The following is a 26,920-nucleotide window of genomic DNA, read 5'->3' on the forward strand; positions in this document are numbered from 1 at the left end:
GGGACACTTACATGCATTTGATCACATAGAGATGGGTGCCAGCGGGACACTTACATGCATTTGATCACATAGAGATGGGTGCCAGCGGGACGCTTACATGCTTTTGATCACATAGAGATGGGTGCCAGCGGGACACTTACATGCATTTGATCACATGGAGATGAGCGCCAGTGGGATGCTTACATGCTCTTGATCACATAGGGAAGGGTGCCAGTGGGACACTTACGTGCATTTGATCACATAGAGATGGGTGCCAGTGGGACACTTACATGCTTTGGATCACATGGATATGGGTGCCAGTGGGATGCTTACATGCTTTTGATCACATAGAGAAGGGTGCCAGTGGGACGCTTACATGCTTCTGATACTGTGATCACTCATGGGTAGATGGATTGTCCTCTATGGTCCTGAAAGATACAAAGTGGATGGGGTGGCTTGCGCAGAAGAAAAGTTGGGGTCCACCATGCAGTGGAAGGCTGTGGTTGGCCACATACACATGTACTTTCATTGTTGTTTATTTCACTTTCCTCATAGCCTGTCCCACTACTCAGAGCACACACTGCTGTTGCTCTGAGAAGCATAAGTCCATTACATGCACTCTTGGTGTGACAATTAACCAAGGCATGGCCTAAGCAAGGGCCTGTGACATGGGCCACACTGTCAAACTCTGGGCCCCAGGACCCTGAATCTCAGCAGAGCAGTGCCAGGGTGAAAACAGCTGAGAAGAGCGTCCCCCAGATCCTGAGAGGGAATTGCCCTCACTCTGGCTCCTAAACAGAGATTTTTCACTTTTCCTTTGATTCTGTAAGCTACCAAATCCTTCTTTGTCTCATGCTCCAGTCAACCAGATGCAGTTTCAGTTGTTTGCAATCATAGAACTGTCCACACAGTGAAAACCATGCTGCCGGGGAGATGAAGACCAGCCTGTGCCCAGCCCCATGTCCAGGCTGCAGAGGAGAAATGTGTCCCTGCCTTGCACATCTACCCCCACCCTACGAATGAGAAAACTGAAGCTCAAAGGAGAGGTGAATGTCCAGTGTCCCAGCAAGTGAATGACAGAGGGAACACCGTGATCTGGGGCTGAGTCCAGGTTCTAGTACACATGCAGTTTTTTTCAGATCCTTCCTCATGTGACCAAGAGTGTCCTGCTCACCAGGTCTCCAGTCCACCCGGGGAAGACAGATGCCCGCTCACTAGCTGGGACTTTCTCTGCTGAGTCCTCCCCTTTTGGCTCCGGGACCTAGTGCAGGTCCTGAGAAGGCCCATGAGTATTCAGCTTTCAGGAAGTCTTGGCTAGGTCTTACTGCTGAAATAATTTTGTCATTGGATATATGGACAAAAAACCAATTTGAACATTTTGGCCATAGTTTCATTCCCACAAATTGCTGTTCCAATCCTAGTCTTTCCCAAACTGCTTGTCAACATTCCCATCAAATGTTTTCCCACGTGGAATGCTGATTTTTCAGGCCCCATGTGGCTCATGTACACAGCTGGGCACTTTGTTCATTATTAACGTGGTGAGGCCCGGGTCAATTCCAATGTATGTCAAAGTGCTTGCTGGTGCCAGTGCTTGCTGCTGCTCTCTTGCTGGAGAACAGCTGGTGGGTGAGGACGTGAAGGGCATCGTGCCTACCAGAGCAGAGCACAGGCCAGTGGGCCTGAGCACTACTTGCCACTGGGGGAGCCCTGGGCTCCAGCCCAGTCCTGTGGCTGCCTCACCAGGTCAGTCCCTCCCCCACAGACCTCACAGGGTGTGGACTCTCATCCCAGGCTTGGCTTTGAATCTCAGCAGCACCAATAACCAGAATGAGTCCTTTGGCCAGGCTACAAACTTCATGGCACACTCTACCTCCCTGGCTTCTCATCTATTGCATGCAGGTACCAGTATTTCCTTTAAGGCAGAGTTTCTGAGTCATTCAATTTTGTGGCATACTCTATGCTATATGTGCAATTATTAAAACTTTCTTTCAAATTACTGGCTTTGTTTAAATATCTTTCTCAAATTTGTCTATATCATCACTGAAAATGGAAAACAAGTATCACATGCCATAAAACAGAGAGTAACTAAAAAAATTAGCAAATATAAAATAATAGATTTTTTATGCTACCCATATCACCCCCCCCCCCAAATCAGCATGCGCACCTCCGGGGTAGGCCTGATTTTGGAGGCACTGCTCTAAGTCAGGGGGTGAGCAGGGATGTGACCATAAACACTTCCAACTTGGATGTTTCCAAGTCCTCCAAGTATCAGGGGTCTCTGTTTCATTAATTAAAAAAAAAAAAAAAAAAAAGCCTGAATCCATGTTCCAGGCATTACTTCAAGACTCCTCCCTGCCTCTTCTCTTCCCCCTCCCAAGACTTTGTGGATTTCCAGAGGTAGGGCGAGCGACCTGCTTTCCTCACGATGCCTGGCTCCTACTTGTATTCTGTGTTCCCAGTTCATGTGGTGAGCCTCTTCTCTTCTGTGAACACTGTGGACTGACACATCCAACCACATACCTGACCGTCCCTTTTGATCTCACAGACCCCTCGGCCTTAGCAAGCTGGAGACAGAACTCTTCAACCTGCTCGATCTTCTGTCGGGTGCATGTTCACCCCTCAGATGCCCATGTTTCCGCAGGAGTACAGCTTGTCTGTTCTGCCCTCTGCTGTGTGTGTGCTGCACAGAGCATTCACCTGGCACAGAGTAGCAACTACCTAACAAGTGACCCCCAAATCCTACTGACGGAGAGCAGCAAGTTTCATTTCCCACTCAGGTAGGTCTCTGTTTCATGCCCTCCTCACTCCAGGATCCAGGCTGAAGTGGCAGCCCCTACAGAACTTGCCAGACTTGTGGTGGGGGAGAGAGCATGTCAAGTTGCCACAGCTACTCACATTCATCCCTGAAGACTGGGGAGTGGGGCAGAAGCAGCACCCCCCTGTGGGCTACTTGGGAATGGCAGCCCAGTCTGCCACAGGGCCTGATGAATATTTTCTTTTCCTTCTTTTCTTGAGGGTTCATTGAGGGTACAAAGAACTAAGTTACATTGATTGCTTGTGTCAGATAAAAACCCTCCCTTAATAGTACTCAGCCCCCAAAAGGTGTACCACCACTCCACCCCTCCCCCATGACACCCCCACTCCCTCCCTCCTTATTTCTTGTTGACCTAATAAAGTCTCAGAGGCAGTTTCCACCAATGACCTAGGGCCTGAATTTCACATGCAGGTTAGAAAATGGGCTTCAAGCTTGGGTTACAGACATGCATTTGGGAGGTGGAGCTCACCCATTAGCCTAGGACACTGGTTTCTCACACAGGACATTACTTTCTCACACAAGGCCCTCATATGGGGGCCTCATACTTCAGCCAGAGAGGCCACAGGCTGGCAGTGCAGTGAGCAAGGTCCACACCTAGCCTGGGTTTCTGCATCAGGCCCAGCTCCCACATCAGATGCTACCCCAGGCTCGCTCAAGGCCAACACAGGAACCCAGGGCACCATCACATCCTGAGGGCCTCAATGCCCAAGGCCCTTTGAGAAATCTCACAGCTCCTTGGGGGTTAATGTGACTGTAGCAGTCACTGATCTTCTGTGATTTGGCTGTTGGGAGCCATACTGGGTACCATCTAAGGGGCTGGGCTAGGAGGCAGATCAGGCCAGGTGAAGCCTTCCCTCATCTGGAGTCTCCTGTAGGTGACTCAGAGGGAGGGAGAGCCAGGAAGTGAGGACCACATGTCAACTTTCCAGGTACTTGGGGCGGCATGTAGCCATTGTGGGGTGGAGGGTCAGTAGAGGTTAGGTCCGGGTGACAAAGCCGGGGGATACTTACTCTACAGATAGAGTAAGCAAGAGTACTCACGAGTACCCCTGCTTGAGTACAACACGGCACAAGTGCAACCCACCTTCTATCAACAGGGGCTCAGTTTAAAAGGACATGGGTGCCTCCAAGAGCACCAGGAGGCAGCTGTCAGAAAAAGTGGCGAACCTTTCTAGGCAGCCTGGGGACAGTCTGGAGGACCCACCGCACTTAGAAGAAAGTGGAAGAGGAGAGAAAAGGAAAAAGAAAAGAAGGGAGGGAGGAAAGCGAGGTACAGAACAGGGCAGCGCAGTTCCTTTTGCGGTGAGAAAGGTGCAGAGTGGCGCGTAGACCGCTCATCCTCTTCTGGTCAAGCTGTCAGACGTACAAAGAGCTCACAAAGGGGCGCAGGGCAGGGTTCACAGGGACGGGGAACAAGTTTTTCAAATTAAACTTTCTAACACTTTAATTTTACAGCCATAGAAATGTATGGCCTACCTCAGAGCCTCCCCTCCCCACAGACCGAGTCTCTGGGACTGCAGCTGAACCCGTCTCCCACCGCATGGGCTCGCGGGCTCCGGGGCCAGCGCTTTGGCCGGGAGCCCAGCGCCCGGGCTCACCACCAGCTCTTTGAGGCGCGCTGCCCGCTCTGATTATCTACGGCGGAAGCGTCCTGCTCTTCTGGCCGGCCCTCTCAGGGACGGAGAGGACAAGGAGCTTTGTCGTGTTGTGAACCGTGACACGGAGGTCCGGAAACCGGGGAGGTGGGGGGAGTCGCTCCAGGAGGGCTCAGCCCTCGCCTGCCCAGCCTGCAGGCCGCCTCCCGGCTGCGCCGCGCTCCTCCCTCGCCCCAGAAGCGTTTTCTCCCAAGCTCAGAAAGCGATTTCCAAGGACATGGGCCTTCCTGCTCCTGAGCTCCAGCGTCTGGGGAAGGGAACTGCCTGTGTGGGGGTTGGAAGGATTCCGTGAGCCTTGCCCCATCCGCATAATTAGGCCGAGCAAAAGAGTCCACAGAGCGGGCGCCTGTAGTCCTAGCTACATGGGAAGCCGAAGCAAGAGAATCTCCTAAGCCCAAGAGCTGGAGGTTGCTGTGAGCTGTGATGCCACAGCTCACTACCGAGGGCAACATAGTGAGACTCTGTCTCTAAAAAAAAAAAAAAAAAAAAAAAAGAGTCCACAGCAGCGAACCTTTGTGAGTCACCCCCTCCCACTCGCATGGCTTCCTTTGACTTTGACGTTTTTCTATTTCAATTTTTCGAAGTGTACTATGCACACGGAAAGCCCACCTGCCTGAGGATCCTGTGCAGCCGTCACTCAGATGGAGAAATCAAACATTACAGGCGCTAGGGGTGCCCCTTTCCTGACTTCTGGCACTTTTGGCTGTTTCGCCCACCTCTGCACCCACAGGACCACACTGTATGTGTCTTTCGTGTCTCATGTCACCGACACTTCACGAGAGTCACCCCATCAGTTTGTTTTCCCTGTGCAGTACTCCATTGCAAGGATAAGCAGTTCATTTATTTGTTCTGTTGTTGGTGAGCATTTGTCTGGGGCTATGAAGAATAGTGCTGTCCCGGGCAGTCTAGCGTGTAACTCTGGTGAACTTTTCTCTAGAGGATAGACCTGGGAATGGAATCGCTGCTTCCCAGCCCTTTGCTGCAAAGTCTTGCTCTGATTCTGGAGCCAGAGGAAGCAGAGGGACCTCCCACATTCTTGATCCCAGCCAGGTACAGAAGGGAAAGGGGAGGGTGAGGGTTATGGAAAGGAAAGATGCTGTGACACTACTGTCCCCGCTCCTGAAGGGTGCCACGCCCCTTGTTGGCCACAGGTGTGGCTGCAAAGCCCAGAGGATTACTAAAAGGGAGGACTACAGGTGTCTTTCAGCACCTTGACCCCAGGCCCACTGGGACCTCCCTGGCTCCTGCGGGTGGGAAGAGTTACTAGCTTAATTGAGGGGGTCAGGCTTTGGTCATTACTGCCTGCAGGGCCAGTAGGCCTTAGGTCAGGATCCACACCCATACCTCTGCTTTCACTCCCTGCCTGCCACCCAGGCCCTCCAGGCAGGGAGTTTTTCTCCCTTCTCTCACTTGCTATGTCCTGTCCACCAAGAGGACCTCTATGGTAAGAATTAGACATCCCCTTAGCTACTAATAAGGGTAACCCGATTCCATTTTTGTTGCTATTCCCAGTATCTAGTCTTCTTGGGAATCCTCTGGGGCAGAAGATGGCAGACAAGGAGGCCTTGTTATTTATGTTTGCCTGGTTATAATAATATAAAAATGTCATCAGACATAAAAGAGGACTAGAAAATGTGAAGAAATTGAACTTTATTAATATGAACTTGTATTAATCAAGAGACCAATCATAAAGAGTAAGACAACAACCTACAAAAAAGTTACATTCTTTTCAATAAAGGACATGTGACTAGAAAACATAAAGAAAAAGATACATAGTTCAATTAAACAGGAAAAAGACTAGAATAGATATCAAAAGGATATATGCAGATAGTCAATATACACAGGCAAAGGTACTTATAGCATTATTACTCACCAGGGAATACAAATTAATGCCATTAGATGCCATATGACACCCACCAGAGTGGCTAAAGTAGCAACCAAGTGTTGATGAGAATGTGGACCAACTTTGGCTCTTGTGCACACTGATGTTGGTACAATCACCTCTTGGAAACATCAATAAAATCAAGCAAACATCTACCATAGGAACCAGCAACTCAACTCCTGATACATACCCAAGAGAAATGAGTACTTACATTTCCCAAAGTCATGGTCAAGAACACCTACAGCAACTTTATTCATTTTAATCCTCAAACAAAAAACAATACACATGTCTTTAAATAGTAGACAGATTAAATGGGAATAGTTTAAGAATACAATGGAATATTGAACAGCAACACAAAATAGAAAATTGCTAATATTTGCAACAATATGGATAAATTTCACACATACAATATTGAATGAGAAAATACAATAGAGCATATAGTTATGGATTACATTATATATAATATAAAAACCAGACAAACCTGATTTACAGTGTTACAGATCAGAATATAGGGGTGGGGAAGATGCCTGGGAGTGGACATCAGTGTCTGCTAGGGAGCTATGAATTGTTCACCTTTATCCTCAAAACAAACAAGATTCAGAGTTGTGGGAGAAACTTTAGCGTTGATCATAGCCAGTTCAATCCCCCTTTGCAGTTGGGTGAGACATGTGAGCAGTTCTGCCCATGGTGGACATCAATTCCAGACTGAAACTTTCACTGTCAGACTTGATCCTCCAGTTTCTCAATCCCCCATGAGTCCCCATCAAAATCAGCTGAGAGAGCTGAATTCCTACATGGAGAGGGTTGCCTGGACCTGCTCTGGATTCTGAATGAGGGAGTACAAACCTTTACTAGGGTAAGCCAGGGGTGGGCTTTCATGTTGGAAGCTGCATTAATTTAGCCGTAATCTAAATAAGGCCCCATTCAAGAACAATTAGTTATACTTTAAAATGTACATTATTTTTATAAAAATCTACTACATACTTAACATTTTGAAAAAATGAAAGATATTTGTTAATTTTAAAGTTAGCCAAATCACAATCACAACTACAACCAAAAAATAGCCAGGCATTGTGGCAGGTGCCTGTAGTCTCAGCTTCTTGGGAGGGTGAGGCAAGAGATTTGCTTAAACCCAAGAGTTTGAGGTTGCTGTGAGCTGTGACACCATGGCACTCTACCAAGGGCAACATGGTGAGACTCTGTCTCAAATAAAATAAAATAAAATGTCATCTACTGAGAGCTCAATCAATTTCATCTGTAGTTCTTTAGCCACTTTAGTGATAGCAGCTTGTAGGAGATCAAGCACTAAGCTTATAGAAGCAGCCACCGGTTCTTGAAGGAGGCGCTGGGAGCAAGACAATCTCCTAGCTAGCATAGAGATGTTTTGCAGCCTGGAGACAAGCTCTCAAGCAACTACATGCGTTAATGAGATAAGATCAGTTGCTGATTAGCAAGCAGGTGTTATACTTTGGACATTTGTGCTGCAACAGGGTGAGAGTCAAGCCCATGGGGAAAGAGCAAGTAGCGATCATTAAGCACGTAGCTCCAGTATGTGGCCCCCCACACCTGTTGTATAATTCTTCAATAAAAGCCCACGACAGAGGTTATTTGGAACTCTCCCTGCATCTATGGGAAGTCTACCACTTGCAAGCATGTACTTCTAATCCATGTCCTGGACGTTTTTATTCATGAGCAGTGACAGGGTGTCACAGCAGGCACTGACAAATGGCGGAGTTGGCAGGATCTGGACAGGGTCACGGACTGAAAGGGGGAACTACACTTGGAGTAAGAGAAACCTTCGGCAAAATGGCAAGAGGGAGTTTACGGGGAAGCAAAGGGTAATTCCCTGTTCATAGACAACAGAGGGGGACATCACTGAGAGTAAGTGGACCTCTGGCAAACAGCAGTATGTATGTGGAGTCATTTTGTTCATCTTGGTGATGTGTCTGTGTTTATTTGTCTGTCAAATTGTGAGACACCTTAATAACTATTATGGCAACCCAGATTAAATAGCTGGAAGACCAGGTGAACAGTCTCACAATTAAAACTACTAAAAGCCATAATTGTAGAAAGCTAGGCCATGTGAGAAGGGAGTGTTGGAGGAGGAATAGCAATCACAATGGCCATTTTTCATTCAGTAATCAAAAGAAACAAGGAGAATTAAACCCCCAGGTATATGCCCCAGTTGTGAAAAGAGGTTCCATTGGGCAAATGCATGCCACTTTCAATTCAATAAGAATGGAACACCTTTATAGCAGGGAAACTATCATCCAGGACAAACCCAGGGCCCACTGGTAAAAAACACGAGTATGGGTATTTAAACAACCTATTTCCTATGGAAAACCTGATATGTCTGAATGGGAACCTAATAAAGTGCTAACCTGGTAATGTGCTACATTAGGGTCGAGGTTTTGCTCATATCATTACAGAACAGCAAGAGAGGCGGTGGCTGCCTGCTCACAGAATCAAACCTCAACATGAGCACAAGACCTCACCAGCACTTTGACCCCTTGTATTGATACAAGGTTCCCTCATCCAAGCCTAAACAGGGAACTCCAATCTCCTGGGCCTGAGTAAATTTCAAGAAAAGAATACCCTAGCATTTTACTCCAAATTATCAACCCAGATTTTCATTTACTGTAAAACCTGGATTGACTTCCTCTGAGAAGCCTCTAACTGCCCCCCCCCCAATCATCCTCTAGTTTCAGCAGGAAGTAGTTCGGAGCAGTCAGTGTCTCTTTTCCCAGTGGCAGTTACAGCTTCTGTTCAGAGGAAGGATTGATAGAGGGTTCCACCCTTCAGGGAACTCCCCATTCTCTAAGCCCAGGTGAGCTCAGCATGTCCCCTCTGGGCTCTAACAAGATCATGAACAAAAGCAGTCAGCTTTTGAGATGGTTGACACATGAGGTAAATCCCTACCAGCAAACTTCTTGTTCCTGGCAGTAATTGCACTGATATGGGCAAAGGTGAGAGAATTTCATTTGTTAAACCTACATCCCTAATATTTCCTTGCCACTCCTCCAGACTTCAGCTTGGATATTGCTTGGCAGGGAGGAGGTATGCCTCCGTTTTGCCTGGAGGGAGCAACACATCATCATGTATGGAAGCAATCCCCAGTCCTCTCACCCTCAAGAGTGTAATCTGTCATAAGAATTGAAGTTCTAAACACTGTCAACAGTGTGGCCACTTCTTCTCATTTTTCTTCTGTGAGGGCCCTCACTGGTTTTGTTGGAGTAACTTTGTTAAGTATTCTGTGCTTTTTGTTCTTTTATTTAGCTGGGAAGAGAGCTACTCGATAAAAACAACAGATGAAACAGACAACTGCAGGTTTCTCCCTTACCCCGTACAAGAGTATCTTAAAAGAAAAAAGAGGGACATGTAGGAGGCCAAGCACCAGGCTTATAGAAGCAGCCACTGGTTCTAGAGGGAGGCGCTGGGAGCAAGACAGTCTCCTAGCTAACATAGAAATGTTTTGCAGCCTGGAGACAAGCCCTCAACCAACTGCATGTGTTAACAAGATAAGATCTGTTGGTCATTAGCAAGCAGGTATTATACTTTGGACATTTGTGGTGCAACAAGGTGGGAGTCTAGCCCATGGGGAAAGAGCAGTAACAGTCATTAAGCACATAGCTCCTGTACTTGGGCCCCACCACACCTGTGTGTAATGCCTCAATAAAAGGACACAACAGAGGTTATTTGGGGCTCTCTCTGCACCTATGGGAAGCCCACTTCCTGCAAGCATGTACTTCTAATCCATGTCCTGGCATTGACGTCAGCTAGGTGAGGCTGAAATGCTAATTGGAGTGTGATGTCATGACTTTCAAAGTCAGTGAATCTTTCACTGTATTCTTCAGTTAACAGGTCTATAACAGCTGCATATTCCTCAAATGATTCACATATGTCATCCTGCTAACTGTGGAAAATGTTCATTGGAAATTTCCATTTGAGGAAGTGTTTTGAAAAAAGATAGGTTTTTTTTTTTAAAATGCTTATATTTTTTGTCACATACATATATAGACTTAGTTTTACTTTGCAAAGAAATACTCAAGTAATTTTGATTGACATGATATCACACAGAAATGCTGCATTTCTATGGAGATCTTCTTTAAATAATTCATGTTGATAATTCTGGTTTTCATAAAATTTAACCATCTGTTCTTGCAGAAATAAAATTTTGGCTAACACCTGTCTCTGTATTAGCCAATGCATTTTTAAATGATCAGGCAAATTCACACTGAATACATCATGGTTCAACTTTAGCACATAAGGAAACTGAACGAAACTGATGATTCCATGTTGCACTTGGAGGAATAATAATACTATAACTTGTTTTAATGTATCACTTAAAACAGTAGCTTGAGCACAGAGAGTTTGCTAATGCAAAATACAATGAAAAGAAATGACAGCATCTAGATCTGTTAATATTTTTTTAATCTGTGCAATAAACCCTTCTTGTTTTCCTGTCATGAAAAGTGTACCATCTGTACAGACACTCACTAAATTTACCAAATTCAGTCCTACTTCATTACATTTATTTTTAAAGTCATTGAAGGGATCTATTCCATGTTTCTAAGAATGCCCAAAGAAAATAGCACTTCATAGCAAAGAAAATCTTCTGTTATGACCCAAATGAAATATAAAACCTGCACCAAGTGAGTAGTATCAGTTGATTCATCCAAAGTGATCAAATATATTAATATATATGTTCATTTTGAAATATTTGCATGAAGTTGGTTTGTTAAGTTGAAAGCTAATTCATGCTGTTGATCAGTTGTTCTCCTTGAAGGAGACAGTTATTTGCACTTTGAAACATTATTGTGGTCTAAGCATCCTTTAACTTTGATGATGCAGTTTTTCAAAATTTCTACATCACTGAATGGCCTCTCTTTCCCCCCGACTATATAAGCTACTTTATAAGTTGCTTCAGTGGCATTATTTCCAGGTCTTATTGCTACTTGAAAAAATTATCTTCACTTTTGCCTTTCATCTTTCAGTTTCTCCAGTACAACCTTTTGAGTCTCTCTCTCTAATTCAAAATATCTGTGGTCCTTATGAATGTTACAATGTTGATGAGCATTGAATTTTTTAAAGTTGATATTGAGTATCACAAAGCAAGCAAGTCATCTTTAGCAAAAACAAGATAATATTGCAATTCCCAATCTTTATTAAAAAATCTGTTTTCTTCCTCAGCATTCTCTTGGTCTTCTTTGACATCATGGTCTGTTAGGTAGACAGAATTAAAATATACTGTCAAGCTGTGCAACTATTCACTAATTCCACTTTAAACAGAAACACAGTGCACTACTGTCTAAAGCTGATAACAGACTGGTGTATTCAACCCTTATAAACTCTCACCAACCAGCCTTGTGGCACCAGTCAGATGGGGGAAGTTAGAATTAAATCTTGGGTGTAGTAGTCATCATTTTAGCCCTTATGACTTACTAATGTTCTAATTGTGCCAGTCAATCTGGGAGGTTTATTTTTTTTGTAACTTACTTTATTCTTTGGGATTTTAAGTACATTTATTTTAAAGTTAAAATAAAAATATAAAAGAACAAAATTATTAATAAAAATAAAAGGATTTGTTTTATAAAATTTGGATTCCGTTAAAAGCCTGCATAAAAGGACCTAGAAGGCCATGTGTGGCCTTAAGCCTGCAGGTTCCCCACTCCTGGGTTCAGCCAATACTATTTAACGGTTGGTTATTATCATGACAAAAACAAATCTCAATAAACTTAAATGATTGAAATCATACGAAGTTTATTTTCTGACCACAAAGAATAAAGCTGAAAATAGAAATATGTCCACATGAAACATCATGCTCCTTCCTAAACAACCAGTAGATCAACAAAGAAATCACAAGAAAAATTAAAAGTCACCACAGAAGAATGGAAATGAAAACACATCACACCAAAACTTGAGGGACAATGCTAAGAGGGAAATTTATAGCTGTAAACACTTACATTAAAAAAGAATGAAACACCAAATCACCTAATTTTGTACTGTAAGAAACTAGAAACAAAAGAGCAACTAAACCAGATGGAAGGAAATAATAAAGATTAGAGCAGAGATAGAAAATAAAGAAGAGAAAAACAATACAGTGAGGAAAAAAACCCAAAAATTATTTCTTTGAAAAGATCAACAAAATTGATAGAGCTTTACTAAAATTACAAAAATATAAATAAATGGGTGGCACCTGTGGCTCAGTGAGTAGGATGCTGGCCCCATATATGAAGGGTACGGGTTCAAACCTGGTCCCAGCCAAACTGCAACAAAAAAATAGCCAGGCATTGTGGAAGGTGCCTGTAGTCCCAGCTACTGGGGAGGCTGAGGCAAGAGAATCACCTAAGCCCAGGAGTTGGAGGTTGCTGTGAGCTGTGATGCCACAGCACTCTACCAAGGGTGACAAAGTGAGACTCTGTTTCTAAAAAGAAAAAAAATGTGTATATATATATATATATATACACATTATATATATATGTATATATATAATGAAAATAAATGAAAGTTGAGATGGAAAGCTTTTCCCCTGAGATTGGGAAAAAGGACATTACTACAGACCTTATAAAAATAACAAAGATTAAAAGAAAATTCTGTGAACAATTGTATGCTACAAATTAGATAATCTAGGTAAAAATGGAAAAATTCCTACAAACCCAAAAATTACCAAAATTGACTCAGAGGAGATAGAAAATATGAACTTACCTATAACAAGTAAAGAGGTTGAATTAGTAATAAAAAATTTCCCAACAAAGGAAAGTCCAACACCAGATGGATTCTCTGGTGAATTCCACTAACACTTAAAGAAGAACTAATGCAATGCACCTCAAACTCTTCCCGAGAATTCAAGTGAAGGGAACACTTCCCGACTCATTCTATAAGCCCAGCATCACTCCAATACCAAAGGCACATAAAGACATCACAAGGAAACATATAGAACAATATCTCTTATGAATATAGATACAAAATTCCTCAATTAAATACTAGCAAACACAACTCAACAACATAATAAAAGAATTACATATCATAACAAAGTGGGATTTATTCTTCTGCCTTGCAAAGAATGCAAGGGTGGTTCAATGTAAGATAGTCAACCAATGCAGTGCACCATGTTAATAGAATGGTGAGGAAAAGCCCACAAGAACATCTCGGTGGATGCAGAGAAAACATTTAACAAACTCTAACACTGTTTAATGATTATTTTTACCAAAAATCTAAAAATAGAAAGAAAGTTCCTCAACATGGTAAGTGGAATATATGAAAAAAAACAACATCATACTCAGTGGTAATAGATGGAAAGCTTTTCTCCTGAGATTGGGGAAACGATAGGCTGCCTGCTTTCATCATTGCTATTTAGCATTGAACTGAGAGTTCCATCTAGAGCAATTAAACAAAATGCTCAACATCACATGTCATTAGAGAATTGCAAATTAAAACACTACAACACTGGCACCACCAAATGTAGGTGAGGATGTAAAGTAATGGGAACTCTCCTTCATTGCTAGTGGGAATTTAAGACAGTACAGCCACTTGGGGAAACAGTTCGCTAGTTTCCAATAAAACCAAATGTGCACTTGCTTTCCACATGATCCTGTAATCATACTCCTTGAAGGACCAGAAAGCTACAGACTCTCCTTCCTTCACAGAGGCACCTTGAGTCAACAACAATGTACACACCTGCAAACAAGCATGGAGTTCTAGAGACTTGTTAAGAAGGAAAACCAAGGCCATTGTAAAACTATGAAGGGATCTGAGCCAATGGAATAGGAAAATTCTATGGCATTTGGGGTATCCACACATATCTCTCCTCATATGCAACATAGTGCCCAGCAACCAGGAAGAAATTCTCATATGGAAACTCTGCCTTGGAATGGAAATAAAGTGAATGCATCTAATTTTCTGGTTTGTCTGGGAACTACCCAGGGGACTGGATTCTGATTCAGAGCACTGACCAATGGCTGTAGACTGGAAAACAACAAAAGCAGAGGTTAGCATGTTACTGCTTCAGTTCTGCAGGCAAACACCAGGGTAACAAAAGCTCAGGAAAGGTTCACAGCTCTTAGAATCTCGGCCCTGGCTGGTTATGGTCCTCCCCAGCTTGAGGCCAGTACCCTAAGACTAACAGAGGGGGTTGTTTTTTTCAAATGCCCAAAGCTCAGCAAAATTTTACAAGGCATGCAAATAAAAAGAAAAACATGACAAAGTCACAAACTGATTCCAGAAATTGGCCCTAAAGAAATGCAGATTGATGAAATGTCTGACAAAGAATTTAAAATAACTGTCATAAGATGCTTAAATGAGGTAAAAGATAACAGGCAACTAAATAAAATCACAAAATCTATATATGAAGAAAGTCACAATCTCAACGAGATAGAAACTATAAGAAAAGAACAAAACAGAAAATCTGTAGTTAAAAAATACAATTAAAGTGAAAAAATTCATTAGGGAAGATCAATAGCAGAAGAAAAAATCAGCAAACTTGAAGACAAGTTGAACATATTAAGTCAGTGGGACACACACACACACAAAAAAGAAAGAAAAAGAAAAGAAGAAAAATCAGAGAGCCTAAGGACTTATGAGACACCATGGAGCTGACCAATGAATATAGGCATTATGGAATCCCAGAAAGAGACAGGAGATGGAAAGAGATAGAGAGATTATTTAAAGAAATGATGATGAAAACTTCCCAAACGTAAGGATAGAAATATATATACAGATTTAAGAAGCTGAAAAAAACTCAAACTGAGGTAACTTGAGAAAGAATTGCACTGAAACACTAAGACACATTATAATTAAACTGTCAAAAGTCGAAGACAAAGAAAGAATCTTAAAAGCAGCAAAAGAAAAGTGATGCTTCACGTATAAGAAAGCTTTCATAAGCTTATCAGTAGATTTCTCAACAGAAATTTTGCAGGCCAGAGGGAGTGAGATAATATATTCAAAGTGCTAGGGAGCAAAGGTCCTGTTAACCAAGAATATTTTATCTGACAAAAACAACTGTCCTTCAAAAATGAAGAAGAAATTAAAACTTTTCCAGAAAAACGTAAACTGCGGGAATTCATTAACACTAGGTCTGCTTTAAAAAAATGCTAAAGGGAGTCCTTTGAGTTGCAAAAAGGCAGGAGGAATCAGCACAAACCCATAGGAAAATGTAAGTTTTCCTGGTAGAAGTAAATAGAGTAACCTATACCACTATAACTTAGGTATATAGATTTTAAATGGAAAAAATTTAAAAAACTATAAATACATGTAACATGAATATAATATATAAATATATAATATGTAACATCAATAATATAAAGGGCACAGAGTTGTAAAGGAGTAGAGTTTTGTATACAAATGAAGTTTAGTTGTTTACAGTATAAAATAGAATAATATAACTTAAAGATATTTTATGCAGTTTCAGCGGTAATCACAAAGAAAATATCTATAGAACATACATAAAAGGAAATGAATTAAAATCACTACAGAAAACCAACAAAACAGAAAGAAAGTCACTAAGAGAGGAAAGGACAGACAAAAAAGACGTAAGACAGAGAAAACAAAATAACAACAGTAAGTCATTTCCTATGAATGGTTTATATAATGTAAATGAATTAACTATTCATTTAATCCAATAAATGGATTCAACATTTTCCACATATATACGTGTAACATGTGTGAACGTGTGTGTGAGAGAATGTGTGATCCAGACTGGAATGTCTGCATCCACATCCAGTCTGAGGAGCAAGAGGAACAGCCCCTGGCTGATAATTTAATCCTTTCTGGACTGCCCATTTCTAAGGCTTTAACAGCATTGCTGAGGGAGTAGTGTTCAGAGCAGGTTTGTCTTTGCTTTCTCACCCTGCTACATCTGAAGAGCAAGCAGAAAAAGAACAAAAGACTAAATACAACTCTGGATAATAGCGTGATTTACTGATTCCATGGAAGGGGGTGTGCTCTTTGCTAATTAAGCAGTTAGGATACATTTTCTTCCTTATTATGGCAAGAACTAATGTTTACCCTTAATAAGGACGTGTTTGTGTTTCATTCAACAGATTCCCAGATGGGTTAAGTCTTCAAACATGAAAACATTAATAAAATTAATAAGAAATAAGAATAGTAATTCAGGCTCGGCTCCTGTGGCTCAAGCGGCTAAGGCGCCAGCCACATACACCTAAGGTGGCAGGTTTGAATCCCCAGCCCGGGCCCACCAAACAACAATGATGGCTGCAACCAAAAATGGCCAGGCATTGTGGCGGGCGCCTGTAGTCCCAGCTACTTGGGAGGCTGAGGCAGGAGACTCGCTTGAGCCCAGGAGTTGGAGGTTGCTGTGAGCATGATGCCATGGCACTCTACCCAGGGGGATAGCTTGAGGCTCCGTTTAAAAAAAAAAAAAGAATAGTAATTCAGAAACCAGTTAGTAATTAGTAAGAAATAGAATAGTAATTCAGAAACCTTGGAGTAGATTGAGCGTCTTCCTTTGATATAATTTTTTTCTTTTTTTTAAATTTTAGATTAATGTGAGGGTACAGATGATTAAGTTACATTGTTTGCATTTGTTAGGTAAAGTCCAAATTGTAGTTGAGCCCTTCACCTAGGAGATGTCCACATACCCCTACACTGTGCCCATTTGGTGAGAGCTTGCCAATTCCCCTCTCTCCTCCCCCTACCCACTCCTTCCTTCCTCTCCCCCCACTTGAATTAAATTATGTTTTCCCCCCATGTGGGTGTGCAGTTCTTCATCCACTGGCTCCACATTAGTATTGAGTACATTGAATATTTGCTTTTCCATGTGAAGCCAGAAAACCAGCCATTATCACAAGGATGTTTATCTCAGAAGACTTTGGGGGAGGTCAAGTAAAATTTACCTTTATGTTGTTGAAGTATTGTTACCTTTTTAGAATAAAAACTACTTTTATGTCAAAAAAGAAAAAGAAACCTTGGAGTAGAAAGTCAGAAGACAAAAAAGAACATGACTAATTTCACCATGTAAAAATATTTAACTTTTATTTTTTGAGACAGAGTCTCCCTTTGTTATCCTCAGTAGAGAGCTGTTGCATCATAGCTCACAGCAACCTCAAATTCTTGGGCTCAAGCAATTCTCTTGCCTCAACCTCCTGAGACTGTACAAGAGACTACAGGCGCCCTCCACAGTACCTGGCTATTTTTAGAGACAAGGTCTGGCTTTGGGGGCAGCGCCTGTGGCTCAAAGGAGTAGGGCACTAGCCCCATATGCCGGAGGCGGTGGGTTCAAACCCAGCCCTGGCCAAAAACTGCAAAAATAAATAAATAAATAAAGGTCTGGCTTTTGCCAGATTTGATTTCTCTGTCAATTTTAAAGCTTAGCTTCACAGGATATAGAATTCTGGATTGCAAACTGTTCTGTTTAAGTAGATTAAGGGTAGATGGCCATTGTCTTTTGGATTGAAACGTTTCATTAGAGAAGTCAGCAGTCACTCTGATGGATTTGCCCCTGTAGGTCAATTGGTGCTTACTCCTGGCAGCTTGAAGAATCTTTTCTTTTGTCTTGACTTTGGACAGGTTCATCATAATGTATCTTAGAGAAGCTCTATTACCTGGAGTCCAATATCCCTCTGAAAAGAGTATGTCAGAATCTTTGGTGATATTTGAGAAATTTTCATTTATAATATTCTCAAGAATGGCTTCCATTCCCCTGGGACATTCTTCTTCCCCCTCTGGGATACCTATAACTCTATGTTTGAATGCTTCATAAAGTCCCATAATTCTGTCAGTGAACGTTCTGCTTTCTCTTTCTTCTTTTCTTCCTCTTTAACTATCTGAGTTATCTCAAGAGCTTTGTCCTGTACCTCTGAGATTCTTTCTTCTGCATGGTCTAATCTGTTATTGATACTTACTATTGTATCTTTAAGTTCCCTAATTGACTGCTTCAGTTCCTTCAGCTCTGCTTATCTTTTCTATATTCTTCATATCATTCATCTCTTATTTGATTCTGTTTTGGGATTTCCTTTTGATTATTTTATACTTTTCAGCAATTTCCTTCATCGTTTTCATCATCTGTATTTTAAATTCCCTTTCTGTCATTTCTAACATTTCTTTATAGGTGGAATCCTCTGCAGTAGCTCCCTCACAGTCTCTTGGGGTTGGGGTTGCTCTGGACTGGTTTTTCATGTTGCCAGGATTTTTCTCCTAATTCTTCCTCATGAGTGTTTTCTTTTATTTGTTTCCTTGCTCTAATTTTTCTTTCACTTTCTCTTGCTCTTTAAGTTAACATGCTTCTGGCCTACAGTTTTGATGAGTCTTTTTGGTACAGAACCAAAAGGATGAGTAGATTGAGGAGTAAAAAGGTTAAAAAAATTTTTTTAAAAAAGAAAAAAGAGAAAGGAGAGGGGGTGAGTAAAAGGGAATATTGACAAAAAGAAGAGAGGCACAGAAAGTGAGAGATAGGAGTAATACAGGTGTACAGTAGGGTACTTTGACCCAACCTTAAAAACCCCCAACCTTTCCAGGTGCCGGGGTGGGTGGTTTTCTTGAGGTCAGCAGCTCTTGGCCAGCCTGATCAGACACAGTACCCCACCTCCACCAAGTAGAGAGGAAAGACAAAAATACTATAAATGAAACCAAAACAAACAAACAGATAACCTTACAGGATAAAATTGGGGGGGAAACCAAATAATAGGGGCAGAAACAGTAGCAAAAATGACATTCTTATTGTTAAAGAAGGCAACAATGGAAAATATTTAAACTAGAAAAATGAAGAAAGAAAAGAAAAAGAAAAAAGAAAAATCCAGATGGAAATTTTTTTTTTAAAGCAATATATAGATCTTGCTGAATATTGCCTGGGCAGCAGGTGATCTTCTGGGGTAGGAGATGTTAATCACAATGCTGGTACAGCTGTATGACATAGAGACTGGAGGCCTCTGCTGATTTCTCAAACCCCACAGGGTTGAGAGCCTAAATCTCTCCTCAGCCCACTTAAAAGGCACTTTCAACCATTAACCTTGGCTAAGCAGAAGTTTTCCCAGGAAGGCGCTTGTCACTAGGCTCTCTCTTGAAGTGGCTGCCTGCTTATCCAGTGCACCAAAACCGGTCTCACTCTATGCCCCTGAGGGCCGAGGCTACAAGGCAGCCCTGTTACTTCCAAACACTGAAATCTCCACTGCTGACAAAGTTTAGGTCAGTATCTATTTTTTTAATTTTCTCTTAAAAAAAAATATATATATATATATTTATTTATTTAATTGAAAAATAAGAATGTATATGTATGATGCGGGCTCTGCCTTTTAATGAGGAGATTAAGTCCATTTATGTTTTGTTTTCGTTTGAGAGAGAGAATTTCACTCTGTCACCCTGGGTAGAGTACTGTGGCATCATAGCTCACAGCAACCTCAAGCTCTTTGGCTCCTAGTCCTTAGCCTCCTGAGTACCTGAGAATACAGGCACCTGCCATAATGCTTGGCTAGTTTTTCTATTTTTAGTAGAGATGGGTCTTGCTCTTGCTCAGGCTGGTCTCAAACTCCTGACCTCAGGCAATCCACCCACCTTGGCCTCCTAGAGTTCTGGAATTACAGGCAGGAGCCACTGCACCTGGCCTCCATTCAGACTGTTTTGTATGGTGACTAACAGTCTTGATTTTATCCTTTCCATCTTGACTTGGTTTTATTTATTTACATGATTAATTTGTTTACACATTATTAATTTCATTTTCCCATTGTTTATTTGGAACTTCTACATTACTCTTTTATTCCTACTATTATTCAAAAGTTTTGCTATTTTTTTCCCATCAAGGCCTACTGTATACTCTGTCATGTCTCTCTGTCCTGCTGAATCCCACCCTCTACTCGCAAATGACACCACTAGAACATTTTTATTCCTTTTTTCTCCTCTACCACCAACCTGCATGTAACTTATGAAATTCTTTCTCCATTCCTCACTCCTTTCCCTTCCTAAATATCTGAGTTTTGATGAGACACAGGTTGGACAATTAAGTCTGAGAGCTCATTCTAGAAAAAGTACTACCTACCTCATGCTGCAAATCACTATGGTCACCTTTGTGATACTCCCCTTGGGAAGCTAAGCACTAATGCCACCTTTCAAAATACTTTTCCTAGGGTGAGTAATTATCAGAATTCATATGATAACAGCTCTGATGGCCATTCCTGAAAGAGTTCCGAAATTTCTTTGAAGGGTGGACTAGACACTAGCATTGGTGCTTAGCTTCCCAAGGAGAGTATTTCACAGGTGACCATAGTGATATTCAGCAATGAAGTAGGTAGAACTTTTTCTAGGATAAGTTTGAAACATAATTGTCTGACCTTATAGTTTTATGATTCCAAGATTTTTATTATAGTTTCTCTTTCATTATGTCTCTTTTGTTCTGAATCTTATCTAATACATCTCTATATCTACATACACACACTCACACATATTTTTGGAGAGTTTATCCATATTTATTTGTATATAGTCACATGTAAATGTATGTATGTATGTACTCAATGCTTTTTATTATTTTCTCTTCTGTTCACTTCTTTACATCTTAAGGTCTCTGTTTTGGTTAAACCATTGAATGACACAGGAGATTTTTACTTGGGTTCAGATAAATGATATCTTCTCTGTATTCTTATGTACATTCCTTTTTTTCTCAGTACCCTTTCTTCCAGCTTCTAATGTTGCAGATGAGAAGTCAGAGTGATTTCTATTCCTTTTCCTTTGTAAGAAATTTGTTCTCTCCTCCTGAGAGCTTATTCATATTTGTCTTCATTCTTGGAGTTGTGAAATATTTCTGGGTGATGCTTATGAGTCTGCTCTGCAATTTGATGAGGCTTTTTAATCCATGGGTTCAGACTATTCTATAGTTAAAATTAATCTCCTTCTATCACATTTATGTGGTGACTCTATTTCTTCTCCCGGAACTTCCTGTATTCACAGGCAAGCTTTCAAAGTCAGGCAAGATCCAAATTAGTAGTTCAACAAATATACTTGATACCCCAAGGAGATCTTTCCTTTCACACGCCAAATGACAAAATTATTTTCAGTAATAGTAATAATTTTAAGTAATTAAGTAAATGATTTTCTTGATCTTTTCCTTTGAAGCTTATGAGTGCCTCAGTAGAGTACTGTGGCATCACAACTCACAGCAACCTCAAATTCTTGGGTTCAAGCCATCCTCTTGCCTCAGCCTCCCAAGTAGTAGGTACTATAGGCACCTGTCACAATGCTTGGGTAGTTTTTTTTTTTTAGAGATGGGATCTTGCTCTTGCTCAGTCTGGTCTCGAACTCCTGAGCTTATGCAATCCATCCACCTTGGCCTCCCAGAATGCTAAGATTACAGTCATGAGCCACTGCACCTGGCCAGAAGCTAATGATTTTAAAATAAAATAAAATCTTAATTTAAAAAATATTTTTGAAATTCAGTAAAATATTCCATATGAGAACTAAAGTTTGCATTTGACAAAATATATTACATCTTTTTTTTTTTTTTTTGAGACGGAGCCTCAAGCTATCCCCCTGGGTAGAGTGCCATGGCCTCACAGCTCACAGCAACCTCCAACTCCTGGGCTCAAGTGAGTCTCCTGCCTCAGCCTCCCAAGCAGCTGGGACCACAGGCGCCCACCACAGCACCAGGCATTTTTTGGTTGCAGCCATCATTGTTGTCTGGCAGGCCCGGGCCGGGGATTCGAACCTGCCACCTTAGGTGTATGTGGCTGGCGCCCTAGCCGATTGAGCCACAGGCGCCGAGCCTCAAAATATATTACATCTTATAGCTTTCAAGACTATTTCATTGTGTTAACTTCTAAAACAAAATAACTTTCAGCCCAGGATCCTGTATCCAGCTAAACTGAGTTTCATTTGTGATGGAGAAATCAAATAGTTTACCGACATCCACATGCTGAGGAAATTTGCCATGACTAGACCAGTTCTCCAGTAAATACCCAGACCCATTTTCCATAATGAGCAGCACAATGGTGTACCACCAAAGTAAACTCAGTCAGAATTTATTGAACAAAAACTAACATTCAACAATGGTAAAAGGATTAAGACTATGCACTGGACCTCTGAAAAACAAGATGGCCATAACACTACCATACCTGCCAATTCTCTCCATTAATGTGAATGGCTTAAATTGTCCTCTAAAGAGGCACAGGTTGGCTGACTGGATACAAAAACTCAGGCCAGGTATCCAGATGAGATGAATGAACAGATAATTCTAATGCTCTTTCAACTATTTCTGCCTACATAAAAAGAGAGAAAATTCCTCTATTCATTATAAAAAAAACAGCAGGACTTTTCCAACCCAAGTTGGCTGAAGATAGTATAGGAAATCTATACTAATTTCCCTGCTGAATATAGATGTGAAAATTCTATGTAAAATGTTGACAAACAAATGAATAACATTTCAAAAAGAATAGTATGCTATCAAAAGGACTTATTCCAAGGATGAAAAAGTGGCATAATATCAGGATGCCTAAAGAAGAAAACAAACATGATTTCATTAATAAATAAGGCACTTAACCACATTTATCCTCCATTCTTAATAAAAACTCCAGGAATGGCCCAGTGTGGTAATCCTAGAACTCGGGAAGGGGAAGTGGACAGAGTGCTTGAGTTCTGGAGTTCAAAACCAGCCTGAGCAAGACTGAGAGCCCATCTCTACTAAAAATAAAGAAACTAGCCAAGCATTGTGGCAGGTGCCTGTAGTCCCAGTTAGTCAAGAGGGTGAGGTAGCATAATCTCTTGAGCCCAAGAGTTTGAGGTTGCTGTGAGCTATGATGATGCCATGGCATTCTAGCCTGGATGACAGTGACACTCTCTCTCTCTAAAAAAAAAAAGATGATTTTTTGTAGCTTTTTATTAAAATAGAATACAGTCTATGTCCATGCATTGTGTTTAGTTATTATCTCTTTTTAATCTCACAACCCTACATTTTGAATGGCATTAACTTTTTGAAGAATCCAGGTCAGTTTTCTTGTAAAATGTCCCACATTCTGATGTGCCTCATTTTTCCTTAAGGAAATGGGGTCATAACGCTTGTTTCCCCTTAAGGAATGGCGTCATAACCCTTGATACCCTACCCTATCTCTTATACATTGGAAATTAAATCTTGGGGCTTGAATTCAGTTTAGAGATTTTTGTTAAGAGTACTTCATAAAATGTGTGTTCTTCCTGTCGCATCCTAGCAGAGGTACCCAGGAGAAAGGTTGTTCCATTATTAATGACGGTAAGTATGTCCACTCATTTAAGATGATGACCTGCAGAGCTCTCCATTGAGAAAGTACAGTGTCTTCTTTGTATCTTAGCAATGAAGACTTGAATAGAATACCAGCTATCCACAGCCAATATCAATGGATATTCTTCAAAAAGGTGTAGGATATCTGTGCAATGATACACTATGCAGCTACTAAAAAGAAGTCTATGACACCTGTAATCCTAGCACCCTGGGAGACAGAGGCAGGTGGATAGCTTGAGCTCAGGAATTCAAGACCAGCCTGAGTAAGAGGGAGAACCCCATCTCTAAAAATAGAGAAACTAGCCTGGTATCATGGCAGGCACTCGTAGTCCCAGCTACTGGGGAGGCTAAGAAAGGAATATTGCTTGAGCCCAGGAGTTTGAGGTTGTTGTGAGCTATGATGATGCCATGGCACTCTATCCAGGGTGACAGAGTGATACTCAGTCTCAAAAAAAATAAAAATTAAGAAGAAGGCTACACATGTTCTGAGAACTTCATACTATACCATCCTGAAAATACAGTGTTACAACAAGTTGTAATACATTTTTTATGAAACAATTAAAACTATTGTTTTGATTCTTCTTTATAGGAAATAAAAGAAGAAGGCTACAGTGGAGCCAAATATATATTCTGAGCTATGAATAATCTTGTGGATAAGGAAAATTTTTCTAAGCATATCAAGCCGAGAACACAGAAATTGAAGGGTTGACAGATTTTGCTGCCTATTTGTGAAATTATCCCAGGAATACAATGGTTCAACGTGACAAAATCAGTCAATATAATGTGCTACATTAATAGAATGCATACTATTGACAGTCAAACAGAATTGAGAGCCTAGAAATAAATCTATACATCTATGGCTAAGACTATCTACAGCATGGGGGAACCACATGATCAACTCAATAGATGTAGGAAAAGCATTTGAAAAACATTAATACCCTTTCCTGATATAAATAAATAAATAAACCTAAAAGAGCAGAAATAGAAGAGAACTTCCTCAACATGATAACAGATAAACTGGGGAAACTCACAGCTATAGTTAAAGACTAAACATTTTCCTCCCAGGTCAGAAACAATGCCAGGATGGTCACTTTCACCAAAGCTATTCAAAATACTGATGTTCTAGTCAGAGCGATTAAGAAAAAAAAAAATCCATGAAAAAATTTTTTTACCACACACAAACACACCAAACACCTAAAATTGCTACAGGCAATAAACAAATTCAGCAAAGTTGCAGAATATGCAAGATCAACACATTAAGTTGTGTTCGTGTTCACCAACAATGAAAAACAAATTAAGAATAATTCCACTTACAGTGATATCCAAAAGAATAAAATCCCTAAGAATAGATTTAACCAAAGAGGTGAATGACTTATGCAATGAAAATTACGAACATTGCTGAAATTGGAAAAGACCTAAATAAATGGAAAGATATCCCATATTAATGGATTTAAAATAAGATGTTAATATTATCCAAACCATTCTACAGATTGAATGAACCTATCAAACTTCTAATGGTCTTTGCTACAGAAATATAAAAGCCCATTCTCAAATTTATGGTGGAATTACAGAGGGCCCAGAATATCCAAAACAATCTTGACAAAGAGGAACAAAGTTGGAGGACTCGCACTCCCTGATATCCAAACTTACTACAATCAACAGTCCTCAAAACAGTGTGCTACTGGCATAAGAATTAACACATAGATCAATCAAACAGAATTGAGAGTCCAGAAATAAATCCACACATCTGTGGCCAAGACTATTCAATAAGGGAGGAATAGTCTCTTCAACAAATGGTGCCAGAAAAACTGGGTATCTAATTGCAAAAGAATGAAGTTGGTTATTTTGTACCATGTACAAAAATTAACTCAAAATGGATCAACAAGCTAAATATTGGGGCAAAATCATAAAACTCTTTGAAAAAAAGCAGAAAGATAACAAAATTTTATATATGACACCAAAAGCACAAGCAACAAAAGAAAAAAAAAAACAGACATATAGGACCTTACTAAAATGAAAAATTGGGGGCATCAAAGAGGACTCAGGAAAATGAAAACAAAACCAGCAGAATAGGGGCAATATCTACAAGTCATTTATCTGACAAGGGCCTAGTGTATGCATATGAATAACTTTTACAATTCAACAACAAAACAAACAACTGGATTGAAAAATAGGCAAAGGACGCTAACATTTTTCAAAAGAAGACATATAAATGGCCTATAAGCACTTGAAAATATGGTCAACATCATTAGTCACTAGGTAAATACAAATCAAAACCATAAGAAGGTAGCACTTCAAGGATTATTATTGTTTTAGTTCATTGAGATTGCTGTAACAAAATACCATAAAGCAAGTAGCTTATAAAAACAGAAATTTATTTCTCACAGTTCTAAAGGCCATAATATCTGAAATCAAGTTGCCAATAGATCTGGTATTTGGTGAGGGACGTCTTTCTCATAAATGGCAACTTATTGCTGTGTCCTCACATAATAAAAGGAGCATGGCAGTTCTCTGGGGCCTTTTTCATAAGAGCACTGATTCTATTCATGAGATATCCACTGTCTGACCTAATCACCTCCCACAGACCCCACTTCCTAATACCATCACATTGAGATTAGAATTTCAACATACGGATTTGGGGGAGATACAAACATTTAGAACAGAAAAGTTATAAATTTTCTAAGATAGGGTCTTGCTATATTGCCCAGGCTGAACTCAAAACTCCTGGGCTCAAGCAATCTTTCTGCCTCAGCCTCCCAACTAGCTGGGACTCAGGTACTTATCACCATGCTTTGCTTAATTTTTTTTTTCATGGAAAATTGTAAGTGCTGGTCAAGATGTGGAGAAATTAGAACTCTTGTGCATTTTTGGTAGGAATGTAAAATAATTTAGCTTTTGTGGCTTAATGTGCTTAGCTGCTCTTCTAAAAGTTAAGCAGTATGATTATATAATAGCAATCTCACTGTTAATTGTATACCCAAAAGAATTGAAAACAGACAACCAGACAATGACATGTTCACAGCAGTACATGTACATGTACACAACAACCAAAAGCTGCAAAAGACCCATGGGTCCATCCATGGATGAAAACAGCTAAACAAATTTTAGTGTAGCTATAAAATGGATTATTATTCATCCATTTATCTGGTAAAAACCTAACTAGTGTACTACAGTGCAATCCTGACACCATCCACTTGGAGACAGCATCACACTCCGCAAGTTTAAGGGCACAGTCCATAAGATGTCTTCATTTTAGACACCAACCAAAAGCTGGGGGTCCCTGGGCACTCCCACTTCTAACTGATTAGATATAAATTCAGGGGTTCCCATGACCCTCTCAGTCCAAATAATTCACTAGAACAAGTCAAGAACTCAGGAAAGTGTTTTACTTATGACTACAA

The 26,920-nt window shown here is 40.8% G+C and overlaps 1 long non-coding RNA gene across 1 annotated transcript in view; it reads right to left on the reverse strand.

Annotated features, from left to right (window-relative positions):
* LOC111727345 overlaps positions 1-12,377 on the reverse strand; it is a 13,861-nt gene extending 1,484 nt beyond the window's left edge. The window contains exons 1-2 of the long non-coding RNA XR_002774922.1: positions 12,368-12,377; positions 356-397 (exon numbers count right to left, since the gene is read on the reverse strand). This is a non-coding gene — a long non-coding RNA (uncharacterized LOC111727345). The remainder of the gene's footprint in view (positions 1-355; positions 398-12,367) is intronic.
* Positions 12,378-26,920: the final 14,543 nt, after the last annotated feature.

This window comes from Otolemur garnettii, unplaced genomic scaffold (assembly GCF_000181295.1).
Source record: "Otolemur garnettii isolate 467f Iridium unplaced genomic scaffold, OtoGar3 scaffold00101, whole genome shotgun sequence".
Lineage (NCBI taxonomy): Eukaryota > Metazoa > Chordata > Mammalia > Primates > Galagidae > Otolemur > Otolemur garnettii.